A 12952-nucleotide genomic window follows, 5' to 3' on the forward strand; every position below is an offset into this window, starting at 1 on the left:
TTTCTTGAACATGTTGAAGTCAAGTGGTATTGAAATAATGGAGGTTGTAACTTTAATTTGGCATTATTAACATCTGAATGTTAATCCTTAATTTTATTATCTAAGTGTTATGATAGTAATCATTCATTTCTTGACAAAAAGGAGGGATGTAGTGTTTATGCTTATTGTCGGTATGGATCGGTTTATTATATTTCTCCGTCTATTAAAACGCGAATGTATCTAGCATGAGATGGAGCAGAGCGAGTAAAGTGGAGTTGCTTGAACCGTGTTGTTGTTTTTTATGTGTGAAACAAGCGGACTTAAATGGGGCGCACTAAGTGGCCCCGCGTGGGTTCGAATCCCATCCTCGTCGCCATTCATGTGGTGTTGCCACTTAGTGCGCTCCCATTTAAGTCCCTTCTGTTTCATACACAAAACAACAACAACACGTGTTCGCAGCTCCCGCACTTTACTCGTCTGCCCATTCATGCTGCTCATGCGCAGATACATTTCCGTTCGCTTTAATAGACGGAGAATATAATGTAAACCGGACCATACCGGACAATAAGCATAAACACTACAACTGGTAATGTACATGTAATGGACACAACAGACAGTTAATGGCAGAAACATGACTATAAAGACATAGATGGGAACATTTTCTACATTACTGGAGAATTATTCAGGGTTCCACCTCATGGCCATGACCTTTGTGTCACCTGGCAGATAAGAGGCAGGGTATTGTAGAGGAGAGATATGTCCAGAGGCGACACTACATCTTCAAGCTGCTGTAGGAGGCTGGAGCTATCATTGTGGGTTACTTTGTGTTTCTTAATCTGTAATCTATGTGGTATACCAGACAGGGTTCTGTGTATGCTCAGCCTAGTAGTGACAAAGGGAAGAACAGGGTGTCACCTCCATCATATTGTAACCCATAGTTAGGGTAGCGTTTAAGATAATAATTGTGTGAAGTACTCAAGTGGAATAATGCTTTCCTAATCATCATCGCCGTCGTCGTTTTCATCATTGTTGTCCTCAGTGTTGTCATGATCATGATCATCATCATTGCCATTGTCATGAAGCCAGCTTACCAGTAACACATTTGATATATCACCTTTCTGAATAAAGTCTGTATTTACAGTCAAATCAAGTTTGCAAACTGACTTTATCACACCAGCACTATGTTGGCAGACACATGCGCGAATCCCAGTCAGACCTGTTTTGTCCCGTCTCGCCATTCAACCATTTCGAGTGACTCGTGACACATGTCACAGCAAGGTAAATACAAACATGGTCAGATTGTCTTAGCGGGTTCCCAGCAAGTCAGTCAGTGTGTGCAAATTTCTTGTGTTTGATTAGGCTCAGCAGTATTACATAATTCAGATGAACCGATCGCATTGATCGTATTGATACTTTGACTGTAGTATGTGCCATGCATGTATGCTGTTTGCACTTCTCTGTTACTGTCACTGCATGTACAGAATGGAGGCTATCCACACTGGCGCCATACTCATCATGTTTACACAGTGAATGACTCGTCATATTTCTTCATATAGGAAATATAAAACGGTACATATTGTTCTGATTAAAATATTTATTTGGGCATGTTAACAAGAATTGTTCATTAAGTATCATGCTGGGTCATTAGTGATTTAAATCATTTTACAATTGTACTCATCAACTAGGTTACAGCACCAACATTATAAACACATTATAATGGTATTGTAATCGAGCTGATGAGCAATTATTGTAATTAGTTGATTTGTACAATGGTATTTAAATCTAGTTGATAGGTATAATCTTATTTTACTCATTGTTCTCAGGTTGGTATGTACAGTGGTATTGTACTCTAGTTGGGGTGTACAATGGTATTGTACTCTAGTTGGGGTGTACAGTGGTTACATTGTTTTCAGGTTGGTGTGTACAGTGGAATTACAGTACTTGGGTTGGTGTGTATACTGGCATTGTACTCAGGTCAGTGTGTACAGTGGTGTTGTACTCTGGTTGGTGTGTACAATGGTATTGTACTCAGGTCAGTTTGTACATTGGTGTTGTACTCTGGTTGGTGTGTACAATGGTATTGTACTCTGGTTGGTGTGTACAATGGTATTGTACTCTGGTTGGTGTGTACAATGGTATTGTACTCAGGTCGGTGTGTACAGTGGTATTGTACTTAGGTTGGTGTGTACAATGGTATTGTACTCTGGTTGGTGTGTACAATGGGATTGTACTCAGGTCTGTGTGTACACTGGTATTGTACTCTGGTTGGTGTGTACAGTGGTATTGTACTCAGGCCTGTGTGTACAGTGGTGTTGTACTCTGGTTGGTGTGTACACTGGTATTGTACTCTGGTTGGTATGTACACTGGTATTGTACTCAGGTCAGTGTGTACAGTGGTGTTGTACTCTGGTTGGTGTGTACAATGGTATTGTACTCAGCTTGGTGTGTACAATGGTATTGTACTCTGGTTGGTGTGTACAATGGTATTGTACTAAGGTCTGTGTGTACAGTGGTATTGTACTTTGGTTGGTGTGTACAATGGTATTGTACTCTGGTTGGTGTGTACAATGGTATTGTACTCTGGTTGGTGTGTACAGTGGTATTGTACTCAGGCCTGTGTGTACAATGGTATTGTACTCACTGGTTTGGTGTGTGTACTCAGGTCTGTGTGTACAATGGTATTGTACGCTGGTTGGTGTGTACAATGGTATTGTATTCAGGTGTGTACAATGGTATTGTACGCTGGTTGGTGTGTACAAAATGGATGGTGTGTACAAATTGGTTGGTGTGTACAATTGGTATTGTACTCTGGTTGGTGTGTACAATGGTATTGTACTCTGGTTGGTGTATACAATGTGATTGTACTCTGGTTGGTGTATGTGTACAATGGTATTGTACTCTGGTTGGTGTGTACAATGGTTTTGTTCTCTATTTTGGTGTACAATGTCATTGTACTCTGGTTGGTGTGTACAATAGTATTGTACTCAAGTTGGTGTGTATGGTTGTATCATACCACATGTGAATGAACTGTTGTTGTATCATGGGTTTTTAACAAGGTAATTTCATATGCTGTGGGTGGTACTTCTGGATTATATTCACTGTTTCTTAAATAAGTTTTTTTGCAGGCACTTCTCAAGTCACAATCTCATCACAAACTTGTGGTAAGGATGATAAACTATTGATTAAATCATGCCCCCTTACCAGACACCAGCAGGTCACATTATTCCTGGTTTCTAAACTCTCTAAAGAGCCTGAGTAACATATAAACAGACATTGGGGAAATTTGCGCTGTCTGTATTGTTCATTCATCCATGAAATTCCCTCCTTCCATCATTTCCTTCCATTCATCACTCACAGCCAACCAGCCACAGAGTTCACCTCAGGTGATCACCATGGCAACTAACTGCAACAAGATCTGAATGAGGAGGACATTCCAACAGTGGAAGGAATGGGGATGAGTGTGTCTTTTTGATTGTGTGGACAGATCAATAAGCGTCCAATGTCCATGGCCACCCTCTGATTCAGCCAGACCGTGGTCACGCCAGGCAGACAGAGACAATAACTAACAAAATGTCAGATGTTTCCCAGGAAGTGGGGTGAACTTTGTTACCCAGTATTATTCACTTTCCTATCACATTAAGCTAGTTTTATTTATAGAGTCTCGGGAGACATGAAACTGTTTAATGTTTTCGTGTAATGACCATCGATTCACGCTTGTCTGCAGCAGGATTGATCTGTTTTAAAGTTTAAATGGTTACGGTCACAAGATATATGCAAATTATTGTTTTTAACTGATGACAGTGATGTATTCTGTAGTCTTCTTTAGACTTATGAGATACAGTTTTTTAATGCTAAGCAATTCTAATTAAGTAGATTAGTAGATAGTGGAGTTTGTGGAGAGAGAGAGAGAGAGTGTGTGTGTGTGTGGGGGGGGATTCGAGTAACTGACTGTTGTGTTTTTTCAGGCAGTATTACAGTAAGTTCAAGATGCTAAAGCACAAGTACATTTTCATACTAAATCAACACAAATATGTTCTGTGTCAATATGTTGGCTGAAACTCAGTTTTCATTAAGTAACTGTGAACACCAGGTAGCGCCACCTGTGTAATGTGAAACACAACCTGCTGCTGGGACAATACAAGACAGCAGCTTTAGCATTTGGAAAACGTTATCAGGTGAGGGATGAGCTAGCTGTAATAAGAAACATTTCATGCCCGAGATTAGGTGGTGATTACATCTAAAGCATGCAGTTATACGGTTGTGAGGACATACATTGCAGAAGCCATTTTGTTACAGGATTTAAAGCCAGGGCGACTGTTATTTACCTTGATTAAATGTCACTGCTGGAATTACTGTTTGTGAGCTCTTACTTGAACAGCAGATAAGGGAGAAATATGTTGTGATTCAAACACATTTCACTATTTAGTATACATTATTTGGAGTTAAAGCAATACCGCTCTATCTGAATGCTCCTATCAGACATTTATCAGACATAACATTTTGTTATCTTACTACATACATCAATTAGTTCTGAAGTTTGACAATAAATGAGTCATTATAGTAGTCATCCAGTTTAAAACTGGGTATTGTCTTGCCCCTTTTCTGTGACCCTACTAAGCAATACAGTGTCTTGGAGTCCACACATCCACATCTAGAACTGTCCCTTCTGTTGTTATAAAACTGATGACGCTGTCATATAGAAAGGGAGCAATTATTTGTTCTACATATTTTACATCACACAATGGATCCCATACCATATAGAATATGAATCCATCAGTATTTTTAAAGTATAAAATATCAAATTCGTATTTGCCATGGGGATATCGTCCTAAACCTCTGAAATTCTGGCAGTATGACTTTTATATCTTCTTGTTAGAAATGTGAAGTAATCACGTGCTGAATTGAAAGATAAGAATTGTAATGTGTAACATTCCTTGGTGGCAATATTCCACAAACTACAAATAAATACAAAGTAAACTCAACAGGTAAATTCCAGATGCAAGCAATGTACATTCCATTTTAAACTGTAATCTTAATGACAAGGAAACAATATGAAAATTGAGCCCATCTTGTGGTTATGTACAAGCACTGTACATCTATATTGGAATGATGGGAAAGAGCACTCCTATTGCCATCTTCATCTCACATTATCTATTAATGCCTATCTTAAATCCTAAGTTAATGAGCACCATTCCTACCTCAACAGGAACTACAGGCACGCTCCTGTTCAGCTGCGTATCATGTAAGTACCGGTGCTATCTTGCGAGTGGTGTCATCTGTATAGGACCCTAGGGCGGCTGGATTACAGCAGGAGCTTGGTACCTGACCCTCAGTACTCCCAGAAGATTGGAACATTGGCAAGGAGATTTAAATTGTCCAATTACATGTTTTGCTTAGAACTCCGAACAACACTGGCAGTAACTGATTGCAGATATAAGTGAACAGGAAAACTAAAATTACACAATCATCGTGACTGGCCTTCAGTGGTGCATGTTGTGTTGCTATGGAAATAAAACAATAAACAACAACATGGCAAGTGTGGGAAGTATGAGACGCTGCTGTAGTAACTCTCGTAACATCGGAGGCTGTGTGGTAGACACAACGGATGTCAAGGTCATTTGAAGTGACAGGTTGGTATTGCTGGATGTTTAAGACCAGTGTTGCGCTAGGAATCAGGGCTCAAGTCATGATAACCCAGAATACTGTAGGCTTATTTCTCAGTATAGCTTACTGCACAACTTTCTGAAACCACAGCTATATTTCAGGTTAAGATAACTTGAAACTGTGTAATCTAAATATTACATTTTTGTAAAACTGACCCTTTTATTCAGAAAGTTTGAAAGTTGAAGGTGTGTCCATATGTGCGTGTGCATGCATGTGCATGCATATATGTGTGTGTCCATATGTGTGTGTGTGCACATGTGGGTGTTCTTGCATCTGTGTATGTGTCTTATTCAGGAGGTGATGGAGAGTTTAAGTGGACAAGTCAGTGAGAGGTATATGTATAATTTTCACACAGAGGGTTGATAGGCATCCATACGATTACAATTGCACATTTTCATACATGAATGATTCTTCAATGGAGCGCATTTAGGGACTACATGCCATACCACAGCTGATTCTGATGATTAGCTTAAAAGCTTTGGATGAGGGGCCTCTCATATCACAGGAATGCGCATCTCGCCTGGGCCCCCCAGATCAATCAGTGGAAATAATGAATGGGTTTGACCCTTGGTATCTGAAACAATTTGATGCTTGCAGTTCACTACATTGAAGAGTGGACACGATCCTCCCTTCGGCAGTGGAATGAAAGTGACCAGTGAGGAGGCTGTGTTTGAGTTGCTAAATGCTTGCTCATCACAGAAAATGCAAGATGCTCAGTTACAATCATGAAGCAGAGAAGTCCTGCTGTCCCAGGCTGATATCTTATCCCTGTAGAGTCTTATGGAAATTGACATCCTTTGTGTCATAATGTAATAGATTCATCTTTTATCAAACCAGGTTTCATGCATTACAAAAAGTAATCTAAATGTTTATCTACAAAATAGAAGAAAAAATCCATGTGGAGCCCAGAACAGTGCCTATTTTCGGGCTGAGATCATCTAATCTGGCCAGATCATTCTAGACTTAAGCTGAATTTTTTATTTTCTATATTCCCTAGAGTCCAGGAGACAGGCTGTCTGGATTTCCTGTGATATTTTAACTGGCACATTGTTTACTGACAAGTCTGCTCCTACATTTGCAGCAGTGGAAAGTAAGAAATATTGAACTGAAGCCTTCTGTGAACCTCATGCAGGCATAAAGTGTTTAAAGTAGAGAGCTCTGAAATTAGCAGTGACATTGTTTGGTCCTACAATGAAGCAGATTATCTGTACAACATGAACAAATGGCCGCTTCACTAACAGCTTTCACTGAAAATCATCATTTACATCAGTTTGTAACTTTCAGGTCCCCATTAAATTAGGTCTTGTCATGTAATATTGTTTTAATCCTGAGTCCAGATCAATAATCTGGGGTTTATTCTATTAATAAAGTTTCTGAAAAAAAGCCATTCATTGATGACTACTACAGCAGGTAACATGGAAAGCGGGGAGCCAGGTGGCGCCAGTCAGCGGGAGACTATTGTGTGGAGGTGTCACCTGCAGAATCCCACCTCACAACATCAGAGGATGGAAGTCTGTGGCAGGACACTCTAACATTAAATCAAATGTAATCCGGTTAACTGAGTTTAACTTCAGATGGTTAACAGATTGCGTACCTGTAGATGTGGTAGTGTGGTGGTACGTCATCTATGTGTGGGGAGGGGAACACTGATTGCGGGAATGTATCTGTCAAGGTAGAGTTATAAATAACTACTTTTCTCACTGGTACACAGGTTGGCTGACTTGCAAAAACTGTAGTGTGCTTCCCTGCTTGTTTGTTTCCCTTATTTACATATTTATGTAGTTTTGGATACAAGGCTGTTGTTACAAGATGGTGAGTCAGAACTTTACTGTGACTTACAGACTGCATTACTGTACTGTAACTATACACACTGTGCATACTTCACTGTCACTATACACACTGTGCATACTTCACTGTCACTATACACATTGTGTGTACTTCACTGTGACCAAATCCCCCATGTGCCATGCTCAGCTACCTGCCTCCACCCAAGGGCGCCTCACCAGAATGTTGCAACACAAAGTGATCTATAAGTATACACTGTCACGGTCTCGTCAATCATAATGGCTGGCGTCCCTGTCTGCCACAAGAGACATCGCTCATGCATGCCACCATGACATGGCAGACTGAGGACAGCTTTGTGATCAATCCATGTATTGACTGCGCCTTCCATCAGCCTGCACAGACAGCCAGAACTGCGCCTTCCATCAGCCTGCACAGACAGCCAGAACTGCCTCAGTGATCTTCAATGTCTCGACCACACAATGATATTGACTATAAACTGTGAACCATAGCAAAGTGCTTTATTGTGTCATTCATTTGGCAGTTGATGATCATGGTAGCAGTAGGAATGGGGCAGTAGTGTTAGTGTGGCAGTATTATTATAGTGGCAGTTGTAGTAGTAGTGGCAGGTGCAGCAGTAGATGTAATGGTAGTGCATGTGGTATAAGTAGACTTCATTGAAGTAGTAGGATTCATAGCAGTAGTAGTAGTAGTAGTAGTAGTAGTAGTAGTAGTAGTAGTAGTAGTTGTAGTAGTAGTTGTAGAAGTAGTAGTAGTATAGTAGTAGTAGTAGTAGTAGTTGTAGTAGTAGTAGTAGTAGTAGTAGTTGTAGTAGTTAGTAGTAGTAGATGTAATAGTAGTGCATATAGTATAAGTAGTATTAGTATTAGTAGTACATGTAGTTAGTTCATAGCAGTAGTAGTAGTAGTAGTAGTAGTAGTAGTAGTAGTAGTAGTTGTAGTAGTAGATGTAATGGTAGTGCATGTGGTATAAGTAGACTTCATTGTAGTAGTAGGATCCATAGTAGTAGTAGTAGTAGTTGTAGTAGTTGTAGTAGTAGTAGTAGTAGTTGTAGTAGTAGTAGCAGTGTCAGTACAAGTAATGACTAGAGTAGTAGTGATTGTAGTAGCTGAGTAGTAGTAATGGAGTTACAGCAGTAGCCAGCACTAGTAACACAGACGCTGATGTGGTTATAACAGTGGTTATATATGATGATATTGATGAGGACTCTATTATCATGAGTTTATGTTTAACTTTACAGTTATGAAGGCATTTATTATGAAAGATGATTAAATCTGAAGATTGTGGTCAGCATGAAACGATGTGTCCCTATTTTTAGGGGAATGTTTGGCAGATTGAATTGAGTCATCTGGTTTGTTATGAACATACTCAACTTGACATTCTTAGTAATGGCTGAGTAGAATGACACAGTGTCCTGCCCAGTATAAAGCCACCATCATTTTGTCCACTCCAGTGTCATTACCATGTCAACCGAGCCTGACCAGTCCTGTATTATTCTTCCAGTTCCACCTTTGCCCTCTGCAGGGCTAACTGTCCATACACAGGTGAAGTTAATCCAGCAGGTGTCAACAACAACAGTAAAAACTTCATATAGTCGGGATCACTTTACCTTGACTATTGAGATACTGTTAATCCTGGCATGTGAACAACCTGCACAAATACACTATTGTAGATTCTACCTGGTCGCACACTGGGGTTAACGAGTTTTCACCAGGTGATGTTTACCTGTGTTTTGTTGGACAAGAAGGTGACTAGTTTGATGACCATTCATGTGTAAAGGGAAACTTGTAGCTGACACAGCAGTTTAACAGAGGTTCAGAGAGAGAAGATGTTAGCCTTGGGTGGGGGACGTACAAGATATCTCTTGTTTCTGTAAACCCTCACACCACTTCAGATTCTAACAAAATAATGATAAGTATTTGAATATGTTGGTAGAGCTTGTATGCAGATAACTTGAGGTTTGGGAAGGGTATCAATCTGAGATATAACACATGCCAGGGGAGTGACCACTTGGGTAGCGGGCAACACTTGCTGAGGAACAATAGTCACAGAGGAGTGAGTGAGTGAGTGACACACAGATTACACTCAAACAATCCTCATGAGTCAGCAACATTCAGTCTGGATGGGATACTAGTGACCTATTTATGTTGAAGTTGAGGTGACTGTCAAATAATGATATAATGCATATTGTCCACCTAGAGCAAACTGCACTATGATGTAATGCATATTCACAGTGCACCATGCTCTTTGCAATATAATGCATATTCATAGATGACCTTCCCCTATAATGCAATGCATATTCACAGTGCACCTTGCTCTATGCTATAATGTATATTCACAGTGCACCTTGCTCTATGCTATAATACATAGCCTGCATTCACAGTGCAGCTTGCTCTATGACTTAAAATGCATATTCACAGTGCAGCTTGCTCTATTGCTCACAATGAAGTATGCTGTGATACATATTCACAGTCCACCTTGCTCTGTGAGCTTGCTTAATGCATATTCACAATGAAGCTTGCTCTATGACTTAAAATGCATATTCACAGTGCAGCTTGCTCTATGACTTAAAATGCATATTCACAATGCAGCTTGCTCTATGACTTAATGCATGCCCTCCATCCAGTGCAATGACATCAGTATGAGTTACATCCATCCTGTTTACATACCAGCCAGTCCACCAATACATGCCACATATATGAGGGATATGCAGCCCCCAGCCAGCACTAAGTGAGTGTTGATGAGTGCATGTTAACATTGCAGCGTGAGGGGACGGACATGGTTACTTGGACAGATGATGGGGGACTCTGGGAGGGAGTTTAGTCCAAGTGTCAGTCAGGAATTGATTGAACAAACACTAGCATTCAAATGTTTAGATTGTGGATGTTCTATGATTATTTGTGTAAACAAGTCTGTTCTATCAGGCTAATGATAAATCTCTCCACTTCTCTGGTATTTGATGAGCACAGGTATGTACACATGTCAAGCAGATGAGCTTGAATTGCTTCGGATTTACTGATACATTGATAGAGTCACTATCAAGCTTTGTGTAGGGTTAGTTTAACATCAGATTACAAAGGAACACAATTATTAAAGGAACCCAGATAGAACTGGTGAAATATATATTTATATATAAGGCGAGATAACAACAATTTACACGTACAACCAACATTATTATAGGAACCCACATTAAAGGACTGAAATATAGGTATGTATAATGTTAAGTAAGATGTCATTTTACAAGTAAACCACAATTATCAAGAAACCCTTATATAGTCCTTGAAATATACTAGCAGTTATGTAATTCAAAGTAATTTACCCGGGGAACCCATGACTGAAGGAAGCCTCATGTCTGTAGGGCTGTGTGATTGTTTCATTGAATACATAATGACAGTCTGTGAGGTATATTGTAAACCGGCTGATGTAGTTTTTCTCATTTCATCATCACAATATGTGTGTACAATAATGAAGTCACAGGTAGGTGGTTACTACAATCTGTTGTTGATGATATCAATCTGAATGTTATATGCATGGAATAAGCCCAATAACTGTAGAACATTCACATGAAGGGGAGACTTCTGTGAACATCATTACTCTTTGTCATCACTATGGGATATATGTTTGACAATCTGTTTTATGGAATGGACTTTGTATAGACATCAAGTATCTTGTTTGGCCTCTCCAACTCATTATAGCCACATTCGCCAAACATTGATTCTCGTTATATAATAAATCTGTAACCATAGTACAGAGTGCTACAGGAGAAACCATTATTTCTGTGCAAAATTAGCCTTTACAGAGCTTGGTTGCCAAGCAACAGTTTGAAATGTTTGGCCATATGAGTCAATTCTGGTCTCATTTTGAGTAAAGAAATCCTTCAAAATCCATTTTAGAGAAAAGTATGTAAAACCTCATAAAGGTGAGAAATTAGGAGCCTTCAATGTTTGTTTAATATCGGTGCACAGCCATCAAACTGCTTTCTGAGAAATTAATGATCAGTGCAGTTGAGCTCTTCTTGATCTCTGACTGTCTGTGTTCGCAGTTCTTTGTTAAAATCAATATGTTAGTTCAATATTTCCATGATACAAACTCAGTCTGAGTGTAAAACATCTTGCAACTTTCTGAAATGCCAAAAAAGATACATCAGCTCAAGTCTAATACTAGTATATCATCAAAGTAAATCTGAGTCACTGTTGCAGTGCTTGTCTATCCCAGTGTATCTCCCTATTGTACAGCAGTGGAACAAGGTTGTTCAGAATAAAGTCAGTCCAGCAGACATCGAAAAGAAGCAAGATGTAGCCATGATACACATCACTTCCTTTTATGGGAATACTCAGATATATTATAATGATGAGAAACTTAGAGGAAAAATCGAACAGAAATGTTTACTAATGTTTAATTTGAAAAATAAAATGAAAATGTACCAATACTCAGATATACTAAATACAGTTTATATGACAACTTCTCCCAGCGTTTGGTCACACTCAAAATAACCCTATCAAAAGATAGTTTATACTGGTACTATTTTGCTAGTGTCTTTTTGCTCAAGGGACGGTGGGGTAGCCTTGTGGTTAAAGTGTTCGCTTGTCACACCGAAGCCCCGGGTCAGATTCCCCACATGGGTACAATGTGTGAAGCCCATTTCTGGTGTTCCCCGCCGTGATATTGCTGGAATATTGCTAAAAGTGGCATAAAACCATACTCACTCTTTTCGCTCCAGGTAGTAGTGTGAAAATAGTGTAGAAATGATAGACGTCATTGCACAAAGGGTGACAGAAATCCGTTTGTCAAAGATTGAAATGAAGAATTTTAAGCCAATGGGACTGCTGCAATTACTGATAACAAAGATTTGTTTTTATCAAATAATGATTTTTTTTGTTTCAGGTGAAAATTATAACATTAATAATGCTTAGTTTCATGAAAGATGTTTGTTTTTTAATACATTTTGTATCTTCAAAGCTTTCCAGGACAACAGTTGTTACTGCAGAGTCTTGTTCTCAACCCAGAAGTATGGTTGTTGTTAGTTGTTAGGGTGCTAGTAGTTCTCACACTGTGTTACCACCCACAAGTAATGACCATTGACAGCTGACAACATGGGTGTAGTGAGATTACTGTGAGAAATCTCACCACATAGAAATCAGGACTATACGACAGGTATTTGTTCACAAATAATCCATTTCCAAATGTACAGCAGTACTTCCCATATTGTGGTAGAGTCTAAACAACCTCAGGTCATTCTGTAAACTGGATGTTTGAGAAAAATGAAAAGGGGATCAAGCTCTGGGTATTTGACAGTCCCAGCTAATTTGATAGTGCCTACTTGTTCAGAGGTTTTCATGTATATCAATTAATTGGTAAATTATTCCTGGAGATATGTGTCACAATGACATAGATTCATGCTGGCATTAGTGAGAGAGAGAAAATTTAGATTATAATAACATGTGCAATTAATTGAAAAGGGACATCCATGATTCAATGCAAGCTGGGGGAGCACTGTGACATTGAT

General features: G+C 39.3%; 1 protein-coding gene and 1 long non-coding RNA gene across 2 annotated transcripts in view; one reads left to right on the forward strand and one right to left on the reverse strand.

The window, feature by feature from the left end:
* The window catches only part of LOC124259811 (band 4.1-like protein 3), an 83015-nt gene that overhangs the window by 55948 nt on the left and 14115 nt on the right, over positions 1 to 12952 (reverse strand). The window lies entirely within an intron of this gene.
* On the forward strand, positions 4069 to 5520 carry LOC124259828. The gene is made up of 2 exons (XR_006893935.1): positions 4069 to 4154; positions 5186 to 5520. It is a non-coding gene; the product is annotated as an uncharacterized LOC124259828 (long non-coding RNA).

Source organism: Haliotis rubra, unplaced genomic scaffold (genome assembly GCF_003918875.1).
Source record: "Haliotis rubra isolate DU_JTF1 unplaced genomic scaffold, ASM391887v1 Scf739, whole genome shotgun sequence".
Lineage (NCBI taxonomy): Eukaryota > Metazoa > Mollusca > Gastropoda > Lepetellida > Haliotidae > Haliotis > Haliotis rubra.